Here is a 12,425-nt window from a genome sequence, read left to right as displayed (position 1 = left end):
GGCCAGAGTTAAGTTGCAAGGACATTCATAAAAATAAGGTAGATGAAAGTACATTTACAGAGGAGAAGGTCCTAACTGAACTTTCAAAACTAAAAGTGGATAAATCAATGGGGCCAGATGGAATACACCCAAGGATACTAAAAGAGCTAAAAGATGTGCTGGTGGCACCATTAACAGAATTATTTAACCAGTCACTAAATACAGGTGCCATTCCAGAGTACTGGAAAAGAGCAAATGTAGTTCCACTGTACAAAAGTGGAAACAAGGAAGAAGCAAGTAACTACAGACCAGTAAGCCTTACATCAGTAGTAGGGAAAGTAATGGAAAAACAACTAAAAGAAAGAGTTGTGGAATATCTTAAATCAAACAACTTACAGGATCCAAAACAGCATGGATTTACTGGTGGGAGATCATGCCAAACAAATCTTATTGACTTTTTTGACTCTGTGATGAAAATAATAGATCAAGGGGGAGCTGTAGATGTAGCATATCTAGACTTTAGTAAGGCATTTGACACTGTCCCACATCGCAGACTGATAAATAAACTTGAAATTGTGGGGGTGGATTATAAAATAGTTAAATGGATAAGAAACTGGTTGCAGGATAGAAAACAGACAGTTGTAGTAAATGGAGTGCAATCTATGGAGGGAAATGTTACCAGTGGAGTACCCCAGGGATCTGTACTCGGACCAGTTCTCTTTAATATCTTTGTTGGTGACATTGCAAATGGTATTGAAGGGAAAGTATGCCTTTTTGCAGATGATGCAAAGATATGCAACAGGGTAGACACACCAGGAGGGGTAAAACAAATGATTGATGACCTAGCTAGACTTGAAAAATGGTCAAGAACATGGCAACTACAGTTTAATGCTAAAAAATGCAAAATCATGCACTTGGGTCTCAAAAACCCAAAGGCTAAATATAGTATCAAGGGTACTATAATGGAAACTACTGAGGAGGAAAGGGATTTAGGAGTCATTATTTCAAGTGACTTAAAGGCAGGAAAGCAATGCAACAAAGCAATGAGAAAGGCAAGTCAGATGCTTGGTTGCATAGGAAGAGGAATCAGTAGCAGGAAAAGAGAAGTAATAATGCCACTGTATAGGTCATTGGTGCGGCCTCATCTGGAATACTGTGTCCAGTTCTGGAGACCATATCTCCAGAAGGATATAAATACATTAGAGAGTGTACAAAGAAGGGCAACTAAAATGGTGCATGGCCTACATCACAAAACTTACCCGGAAAGGCTAAAAGATCTTAACATGTATAGTATGGAGGAGAGAAGGGAAAGGGGAGATATGATAGAAACTTTCAAATATACCAAAGGTTTTAACAAAGTTCAGGAGGGAAACATTCTTCAAAGGAAGAGAAGTATTAGAACTCGAGGACATACACTGAAACTGGAGGGAGGCAGGTTCAGGGGAAATCTAAGGAAAAATTACTTCACAGAAAGGGTAGTGGATAAGTGGAATAGCCTCCCATCAGAGGTGGTAGAGGCTAAGACTGTAGAGCAATTTAAACATGCTTGGGATAGGCATATGTATATCCTTACAAAGAATTAAGGTTCAAAAAGGGTTGAGATGACCTAAAGTATAAAAAAAAGGGGCAGATTAGATGGGCCAAGTGGTTCTTATCTGCCGTCAAATTCTATGTTTCTATTTCAGAAACCTGTTGTAACTCTTCCACTCAAACTCCAAAAAGCAATGGAATTACGATCATTAAGGCTGACGCCTTAATGGACGTGTTTCTTGCACAATACAGATATGGTATGCCATCACAGCCTGTGGGTAAGTGCAGATTCAGCACTCTCACAGAGTGAGATTGTTGTCACTCACACAATGGCCCTCATTCCGAGTTCGCTCGTTCTTTTTCATCGCATCGCAGCGATTTTCCGCAAACTGCGCATGCGCAATGTTCGCACTGCGACTGCGCCAAGTAAATTTGCTAAGAAGTTTGGTATTTTACTCACGGCATTACGAGGTTTTTACTTTGTTCTGGTGATCGTATTATGATTGACAGGAAGTGGGTGTTTCTGGGCGGAAACTGGCGGTTTTATGGGTGTGTGTGAAAAAACGCTGCCGTTTCTGGGAAAAACGCGGGAGTGGCTGGAGAAACGGGGGAGTGTCTGGGCGAACGCTGGGTGTGTTTGTGACGTCAAACCAGGAACGAAACTGACTGAACTGATCGCAGTGGCAGAGTAAGTGTCGAGCTACTCAGAAACTGCTTAGAAATTTCTATTCGCAATTTTGAGAATCTTTCGTTCGCAATTTTGCTAAGCTAAGATTCACTCCAAGTAGGCGGCGGCTTAGCGTGTGCAATGCTGCTAAAAGCAGCTTGCGAGCGAACAACTCGGAATGAGGGCCAATGGTGGAGCTGCTAATTCACACATGCAGTCTATGCAACTGAAGGTCTGAGCAGTTATGTAGTTCACCCATCCTGCTCAGTGTCCACAACCATCCCATTTGGTTACCACAACAATCCCACCTTGTCCCAACATCCTTCTCACTCCATACATCCATCTTAATTTAGTATACACATTTAGCTTCCTCAAACATCTTAGTTAATTGCTAAAACTATAATACCCCATCTACGGTCTATGCATCTACACTTCCTCTATATGCCTCCATGCTGCTCTGTTTTCCCCAATCCCTACTGCTGTGTTCTCCTATGTGTGCTGGTCTGTATTCACTAATCTGCACCATCTGTCTTTCCCCATCTGTGCCTTGTCCATACCACCGTTTCCTTCTCTCTGCACTGCTCAGTGTTTCCCTCTTCAACGTCACTCAGCCTCCTCCCATACATACTATACTGTCTTCTCTCCCATCTGCACCACTTTTCTACCCATCCGTGCAAGTGTTTTCAACCCATCTGCATTGTTTAACCCCATCCGCACCACTCTGCCTCCCCTTCCCATACATGCTGCTTAATCTCCCCCCATCCACACCACTCTTACCCCATTCATGTAGCGGACATCGCCGACATCCTGAAGGTAAGTATCAGGGTCACTGTTAGGGTTATGGCCCGGGGAGGGGGAAGTGTTAGCATTAGCCACCCCCCCTCCGAGGATTAGACATAGCTGCCAAGCCCGAAGGGTAGGTAAAATACTTACCCCCTCCGATATTGGGACTTCCTTCCCCTCATCCATGCCACTGTTTCTTTCCATCTGTACTGCTCTCACCCCTTTACATCTGTGCTGCTCTGTCCCACTCATCAACACGGCACTGTCCACCCATCCACACCATTCTGTCTTCCCACCATCTGTGCCACTGTCTTTTCCCCATCTGCACCATTCTTTCTGCCATCTGTGCCACTCTTTCCCCATCTGTTGCACTCTGTCTTACCTCCTCCCATCTGCTCCACTGTTTTCTGTGTTTCCCCCCATCAGTGCTGCTTAGTCATCCCCCTATCCACACATTTCTGTCCCCTCATCCACACTGCTCTGTATCCTCCCCCATATCCACGCCACTCTTACCTCATCCAAGCAGCTTTGTCTTCCACTCAGACCTTCAGTTGCATAGACTGCATGTATGTATTCCAATGCGCACACAAATCTGTGAATTAGCAGCTCCACCAATGTGTGAGTGACAGCAATCTCACTCTGTGAGAGTGCTGAATCTGCACTTACCCACAGGCTGTGATGGCATACCATATCTGTATTGTGCAAGAAACACGTCCATTAAGGTGTCAGCCTTAATGATCGTAATTTCATTGCTTTTTGGAGTTTGAGTGGAAGAGTTACAACAGGTTTCTGAAATGCCAGATCATGTGTAAGAAGCCTTAATGGGACATGTGAAACCGTAAGGTTTTTTGTCTATGGAATTTCATAGCTTTTTTTAAAAAAAAATTTGTAATTCAGAAATGTAAATTTTCACTGTAAGAATAAACATTTGATTTTTTTTAAATGTTTAACAATAACACACTCATGGAAACGAACATTACCCCTGGCCACAAGCATTACAAACCCCTGGCAACGAGTATGACACCTGTCCCTGAGCATGAAATCCCTGGCAATGAGCAAGACAGCAAGCCTAAGAAACCCCAGGCAACGAGCATGACACCCAGCGTGTTGAAGCTTTACTGTAGGACATAATGTATCACGGGCATTAAAGTGTGGGGCATGTGGTGCAGTGTGGGGCTTAATATGGTGAAAAACATTTTTTCCCTGTGGTGGCCAAGGTCTGTTGGTGCAGGGCCAAAAACTGGGGTGTAAGGTAGTCTTTTCTGGTGAGGCCATACCCATTTTAATGAGCCCACGCCCCTTGCCTGGAGCACAGCATTCTGCAGCTTTTACATTTCCCCAATGGCGGAACAGCGAGAGAGACACAGACCAGGGGCAGCGAGAGAGAGAGAGACAGACCAGGGGCAGCAAGAGAGAGACAGACAGACAGACCAGGGGCAGCAAGAGAGACATACCAGGGCCAGCGAGAGAGACAGAGACAGACAAGGGAGGTGGCGTAACTAGAGAATAGTGGGCCCAGGTGCAACAATATGCATTGGGCCCCCCTCCCTTACTAAAATTAGGGATCGCATGCGCCACAAAAAAACTGTAAGTGGGTGACTGAAGTAGGGGTGACAGGGAGATAGTGTGCAAGTAAGGCAAGAGTGACAGGTAGATAGTGGGTGGGTGACTGAGGCAGGGGTGACATGAACATAGTGGGTGACTGAGGCAGGGGTGACAAGTAGAGAGTAGATGACTGAGGCAGGGGTGACAGGTAGAGTTGGTGACTGAGGAAGTTTGACAGGTAGAGTTGGTGACTGAAACAGGGGTGACAGAGAGTGGGTGACTGAGGCAGGGGTGACAGGGAGATAGTGGGTGACTGAAGCAGGGGTGACAAGGAGATAGTGGGTGACTGAAGCAGGGGTGACAGGGAGATAGTGTGCGAGTAAGGCAGGAGTGACTGGTAGATAGTGGGTGACTGAGGCAGGGGTGACAGGGAGATAGTGGGTGACTGGTGAGGCAGGGCTGACAGGGAGATAGTGGGTGACTGAAGCAGGGGTGACAGGGAGATAGTGGGTGACTGAGGCAGGATGACAAGGAGATAGTGGGTGACTGAGGCCGGGGTGACAGGGAGATGGTGACTGAGGCAGGGGTGACAGGGAGATAGTGGGTGACTGAGGCAGGGGTGACAAGTAGAGAGTAGATGACTGAGGCAGGGGTGACAGGGAGATAGTGGGTGACTGAGGCAGGGCTGACAGGGAGATAGTGGGTGACTGAGGCCGGGGGGACAGGGAGATAGTGGGTGACTGAGGCCGGGGGGACGGGGAGATAGTGGGTGACTGAGGCAGGGGTGACAGGTAGAGTTGGTTACTGAGGCAGGGGTGACAGGTAGAGTTGGTGACTGAGGCAGGGTGACAGAGTGGGTGACTGAGGCAGGGGCGACATGGAGATAGCGGGTGACTGAGGCAGGGGTGACAAGTAGAGAGTAGATGACTGAGGCAGGGGTGACAGGGAGATAGTGGGTGACTGAGGCAGGGGTGAAAGGGAGATAGTGGGTGACTGAGGCAGGGGTGAAAGGGAGATAGTGGGTGACTAAGGCAGGGGTGAAAGGGAGATAGTGGGTGACTGAGGCAGGGGTGACATGGACATAGTGGGTGACTGAGGCAGGGGTGACAGGTAGAGTTGGTGACTGAGGTAGGGGTGACAAAGAGTTGGTGACTGAGGCAAGGGCGACAGGGAAATAGTGGGTGACTGAGGCAGGGATGACAGGGAAATAGTGGGTGACTGAGGCAGGGGAGACAAGGAGATAGTGGGTGACTGAGGCAGGGGTGACAGGGAGATAGTGGGTGACTGAGACAGGGGTGACAGGGAGACAGTGGGTGACTGTGACAGGGAGACAGTGGGTGACTGTGACAGGGAGACAGTGGGTGACTGTGACAGGAAGACAGTGGGTGACTGGGGTGGTCTTCTGTTTGCCGGTGGCTGGGCTCCTGACGACCAACATACTGGCGCCGGAATCCCGACCGCCGGCATACCGACATCTTTTCTCCCTCTTGGGGGTCCATGACCCCCCTGGAGGGAGTATAGATAGCGTGGCGAGCCACCGTGCCCGCAGCGTGGTGAGCGTAGTGAGCCCGCAAGGGGCTCATTTGCGCTAGCCCAGCTGTCGGTATGCCGACGGTCAGGATTCCGGCGACCAGCATACCCTGCTACACCCGGGTGACTGAGACAGGGCTGACAGAGAGATAGTGGGTGACAGGTATAGAGTGAGTGACTGAGGCAGAGGTGCAGAAAGATGGCGGCCGCAGTGTGCGACCCTGTCCCAGTAGTTTCCCTCCCTGGCTCCCCACTCACCTCACCCTGTGATCCAGGCTCTCTCTTTGGGCAGTGCAGCAGGGGTGCGAGCACACCTTGGGAGGAGATGAGAAGGCAGTGGCAGCACCCTCCACGTATGGTACTCTCTGCGATGTAATGGTCAGGCCGGCCCTGTATATACACACACATAGTAAAAGACACACATATAGCAAAACACACATACACACATATGACAAAACACACAAACAGCTAAACACACATAGCAAAAATAGGATTTTAATACCTACCGGTAAATCCTTTTCTCTTAGTCCGTAGAGGATGCTGGGGACTCCAAAAGGACCATGGGGTATAGACGGGATCCGCAGGAGACATGGGCACTTTAAGACTTTAAATGGGTGTGAACTGGCTCCTCCCTCTATGCCCCTCCTCCAGACCTCAGTTATAGGAACTGTGCCCATATTCAAAAATGTTGTGGGGACTAGCCCCAAAGAAAATTCGAGGCTGGTGATCAAGCACGTTTGTGAAACGTACGTACAGCTGAGACGTTGTGCTCCACGGAACAGCTCCTCTCTGCAGGAGGATGCTGTGTCGGGCGGCATGTGAAGCCGCTACTCAGGATCCGGCAAATCAGCCGTGGCAGGCGGCAGCGGTAACCGCTTCCAGAGACACACTAACTGGAGAGGTTGGACGGGGCGGCATGTGAAGCCGCTACTCAGGATCTGGTAAATCAGCCGTGGCAGGCGGCAGCGGTAACTGCTTCCAGAGACGCACTAACTGGAGAGGTTGGACGGCATATGAAACGCCCCTTGAGATGCGGTAACCAGCAATGTCCAGCGTTATTTAAAACCAGGGCTTTCCGTTGGGAGGCATGTAAAACTGTTTCTTGGTAACCAGCTATGCTCAGTATCATCTGGAATTAGGGTATCCCACCGGGCGGCACGTGAAATCACTGCCTGAAAAGGAGTTAAAACTGTTATGTCCAGTGGCATGTTAAAACGCTATTTGAAATTAGGTTATTGAGTTACTGATGAATTGACAGTGTGATTTAAGATCTGGTTACGAAGTGGCAGCAGTTTAGCCGCAGGGTGCGGCGCAGTTTATACCCTTTTTTTCTAATCATTCAAATTTTCCATGCCCATGGACTTCAGTGTCCCGCTTCCCCTTTTACTAAATAATTCTTTTCATTCACAAATAATGCTCATGGTAATAGGAGGGAGGATGAACTGTTCGGGACTATGATTTTAGGACAGCCTCTTTTTTCATGTGCTCTCGAGTGGTCACAAGCTACGGATCACATTTACAAAGCACATCATCATACCAATTTAAACAAGTGATCTTCAGCTTAAACTGAGCATTTAATATTTACTGGTATACCAGGTCTACACACTCTCTTTCTCATTTCACAGGTATCCCACCAGTCCCCGCGGCGCATTGCAGCCCTGCAATGCCTAAGGCAACAGGACTGCTCTACCACCGGAGACGGAGACACGAGGGGATACTGTGGCTTTTTTTCTATCAATCCATCAGTACCCCTACTCTCACCCTTCTTCAGCTCTTCTGATGAGGATGGGCAGCAGATGGCGGTAACTGTACATTGGATTGTACTATTTCTCTCTACTTCCCACACAATAGCCTGACATAATTCACAGTAAAAAATTAAAAATTGAGGCCTTATGATAATAAATTAAGAGAGGTGCACCTATGGTCTCAGTTGACCAAATGTTTTTCAGACAGATCACACTGGCATGACGGTGAAAGATAAGGTGACATTTTGTCCCTCACCGCATACCATATGCGATAAAGTCTAGATATATGATTTTTCATGTGATGATTTGCGGTTTGATATGCTCTTATTGAAATTGAATAAGGAGGGATATGTCTGCCGAAAAAAATGACATTCCACAACATTTATGGGCAATGATATGTTTCATGGCAATATATTACATGTGATGGGTATAAGTGTCTCTATAAGAAATTGTGAGGCCGTGTGTGGTCTGATTTAGAAACACTGTGGAGAGAAATTAGACTTGGCAACAATCTGCCATTTGGCAACTTAGTTTCATTTGAGCTGAGAATGGGCTCAGGAATACTGCAGAGCTGATAAAGTGACGTGCCATATGTGAATTGTGAAAAGACGTTTAGAGAGTGGTTTTAAACCGAATGCTATTTTATGATATGTATATATGAGAGTCACATGACATACGCATGCTAAACATACAATGTACTTATCTGTAACCAGAGTGTTTTGAAAATATTCAGCTTTGTAACAATTTGCCAGTTGGCAACTAAGTTTCATTCAAGCTGAGAATGTGATCAGGAACACTGCTGAGCTGATAAAGTGATGGGTTATAATAAGATTTTACTTACCGATAAATCTATTTCTCGTAGTCCGTAGTGGATGCTGGGACTCCGTAAGGACCATGGGGAATAGCGGCTCCGCAGGAGACAGGGCACAAGAATAAAAGCTTTAGGATCAGGTGGTGTGCACTGGCTCCTCCCCCTATGACCCTCCTCCAAGCCTCAGTTAGGATACTGTGCCCGGACGAGCGTACATAATAAGGAAGGATATTGAATCCCGGGTAAGACTCATACCAGCCACACCAATCACACCGTACAACTTGTGATCTGAACCCAGTTAACAGTATGATAAAACGAAAAGGAGCCTCTGAAAAGATGGCTCACAACAATAATAACCCGAATTTTTGTAACAATAACTATATACAAGTATTGCAGACAATCCGCACTTGGGATGGGCGCCCAGCATCCACTACGGACTACGAGAAATAGATTTATCGGTAAGTAAAATCTTATTTTCTCTGACGTCCTAGTGGATGCTGGGACTCCGTAAGGACCATGGGGATTATACCAAAGCTCCCAAACGGGCGGGAGAGTGCGGATGACTCTGCAGCACCGAATGAGAGAACTCCAGGTCCTCCTCAGCCAGGGTATCAAATTTGTAGAATTTTGCAAACGTGTTTGCCCCTGACCCAGTAGCTGCTCGGCAAAGTTGTAAAGCCGAGACCCCTCGGGCAGCCGCCCAAGATGAGCCCACTTTCCTTGTGGAATGGGCTTTTACCGATTTTGGCTGTGGCAGGCCCGCCACAGAATGTGCAAGCTGAATTGTACTACAAATCCAACGAGCAATCGTCTGCTTAGAAGCAGGAGCACCCAGCTTGTTGGGTGCATACAGGATAAACAGCGAGTCAGATTTTCTGACTCCAGCCGTCCTGGAAACATATATTTTCAGGGCCCTGACAACGTCAAGCAACTTGGAGTCCTCCAAGTCCCTAGTAGCCGCAGGTACCACAATAGGTTGGTTCATGTGAAATGCAGAAACCACCTTAGGTAGAAATTGAGGACGAGTCCTCAATTCTGCCCTGTCAGAATGAAAAATTAAGTAGGGACTTTTATATGATAAAGCCGCCAATTCTGACACACGCCTGGCTGAAGCCAGGGCTAACAGCATCGTCACCTTCCATGTGAGATATTTGAAGTCCACAGTGGTGAGTGGTTCAAACCAATGTGACTTTAGAAAACTCAACACAACATTGAGATCCCAAGGTGCCACTGGAGGCACAAAAGGAGGCTGTATATGCAGTACCCCTTTTACAAATGTCTGAACTTCAGGCATTGAAGCCAGTTCTTTCTGGAAGAAAATCGACAGGGCCGAAATTTGAACCTTAATGGACCCTAATTTTAGGCCCATAGATAGTCCTGTTTGCAGGAAATGGAGGAAACGACCCAGTTGAAATTCCTCTGTAGGGGCCTTCTTGGCCTCACACCACGCAACATATTTTCGCCAAATGCGGTGATAATGTTTTGCGGTTACGTCCTTCCTGGCCTTGACCAGGGTAGGGATGACTTCATCTGGAATGCCTTTTTCCCTCAGGATCCGGCGTTCAACCGCCATGCCGTCAAACGCAGCCGCGGTAAGTCTTGGAACAGACAAGGCCCCTGCTGGAGCAGATCCTTTCTCAGAGGTAGAGGCCACGGTTCTTCCGTGAGCATCTCTTGAAGTTCCGGGTACCAAGTCCTTCTTGGCCAATCCGGAGCCACGAGTATAGTTCTTACTCCTCTCCTTCTTATGATTCTCAGTACCTTTGGTATGAGAGGCAGAGGAGGGAACACATACACTGACTGGTACACCCACGGCGTTACCAGGGCGTCCACCGCTATTGCCTGAGGGTCCCTTGACCTGGCGCAATATCTGTCTAGTTTTTTGTTTAGACGGGACGCCATCATGTCCACCTTTGGTTCTTCCCAACGGTTTACTATCAGGTGGAAGACTTCTGGGTGAAGTCCCCACTCTCCCGGGTGGAGGTCGTGTCTGCTGAGGAAGTCTGCTTCCCAGTTGTCCACTCCCGGAATGAACACTGCTGACAGTGCTATCACATGATTTTCCGCCCAGCGAAGAATCCTTGCAGCTTCTGCCATTGCCCTCCTGCTTCTCGTGCCGCCCTGTCTGTTTACGTGGGCGACTGACGTGATGTTGTCCGATTGGATCAATACCGCCTGACCCTGAAGCAGGGGTTTCGCTTGACTTAGGGCATTGTAAATGGCCCTTAGTTCCAGAATGTTTATATGAAGAGATGCTTCCATGCTTGACCACAAGCCCTGGAAATTTCTTCCCTGTGTGACTGCTCCCCAGCCTCTCAGGCTTGCATCCGTGGTCACCAGGATCCAATCCTGAATGCCAAATCTGCGGCCCTCTAGTAGATGAGCACTCTGCAGCCACCACAGAAGAGACACCCTTGTCCTTGGCGACAGGGTTATCCGCTGATGCATCTGAAGATGCGATCCGGACCATTTGTCCAGCAGATCCCACTGAAAAGTTCTTGCATGGAATCTTCCGAATGGAATCGCTTCGTAAGAAGCCACCATTTTTCCCAGGACCCTCGTGCACTGATGCACTGACACCTGGCCTGGTTTTAGGAGGTTCCTGACTAGCTCGGATAACTCCCTGGCCTTCTCCTCCGGGAGAAACACCTTTTTCTGGACTGTGTCCAGAATCATTCCTAGGAACAGTAGACGTGTCGTAGGAATCAGCTGCGATTTTGGAATATTTAGGATCCACCCGTGCTGACGTAACACTACCTGAGATAGTGCTACTCCGACTTCTAACTGTTCCCTGGACCTTGCCCTTATCAGGAGATCGTCCAAGTAAGGGATAATTAAGATGCCTTTTCTTCGAAGAAGAATCATCATTTCGGCCATTACCTTGGTAAAGACCCGAGGTGCCGTGGACAACCCAAACGGCAGCGTCTGAAACTGATGACAGTTTTGTACTACAAACCTGAGGTACCCTTGGTGAGACGGGTAGATTGGGACGTGGAGATAAGCATCCTTGATGTCCAGAGACACCATATAGTCCCCTTCTTCCAGGTTTGCTATCACCGCTCTGAGTGATTCCATCTTGAATTTGAACCTCTTTATGTAAGTGTTCAAGGATTTCAGATTTAAAATTGGTCTCACCGAGCCGTCCGGCTTCGGTACCACAAACAGCGTGGAATAATACCCCTTTCCCTGTTGTAGGAGGGGTACCTTGATTATCACCTGCTGGGAATACAGCTTGTGAATGGCTTCCAAAACTGCCTCCCTGTCGGAGGGAGACTTTGGTAGAGCAGACTTCAGGAACCGGCGAGGGGGAAACGCCTCGAATTCCAGTTTGTACCCCTGCGATACTACCTGTAGAATCCAGGGGTCCACTTGCGAGTGAGCCCACTGCGCGTTGAAATTCTTGAGACGGGCCCCCACCATGTCTGAGTCTGCTTGTAAAGCCCCAGCGTCATGCTGAAGACTTGGCAGAAGCAGGGGAGGGCTTCTGCTCCTGGGAAGCGGCTGCATGGTGCAGTCTTTTTCCCCTTCCTCTGCCCCGGGGCAGGAAGGAATGGCCTTTAGCTCGCTTGTACTTATGGGAACGAAAGGACTGAGTTTGAAAAGACGGTGTCTTTTTCTGCTGATGTGAAGTGACCTGGGGTAAAAAGGTGGATTTTCCAGCCGTTGCCGTGGCCACCAGGTCCGATAGACCAGCCCCAAATAACTCCTCCCCTTTATACGGCAATACTTCCATATGTCGTTTTGAATCCGCATCGCCTGACCACTGTCGCGTCCATAACGCTCTTCTGGCAGAAATGGACATAGCACTTACTCTTGATGCCAGGGTGCAGATATC

Source organism: Pseudophryne corroboree, chromosome 6 (assembly GCF_028390025.1).
Source record: "Pseudophryne corroboree isolate aPseCor3 chromosome 6, aPseCor3.hap2, whole genome shotgun sequence".
Lineage (NCBI taxonomy): Eukaryota > Metazoa > Chordata > Amphibia > Anura > Myobatrachidae > Pseudophryne > Pseudophryne corroboree.
Note: the sequence above shows the minus strand (reverse complement) of the source record.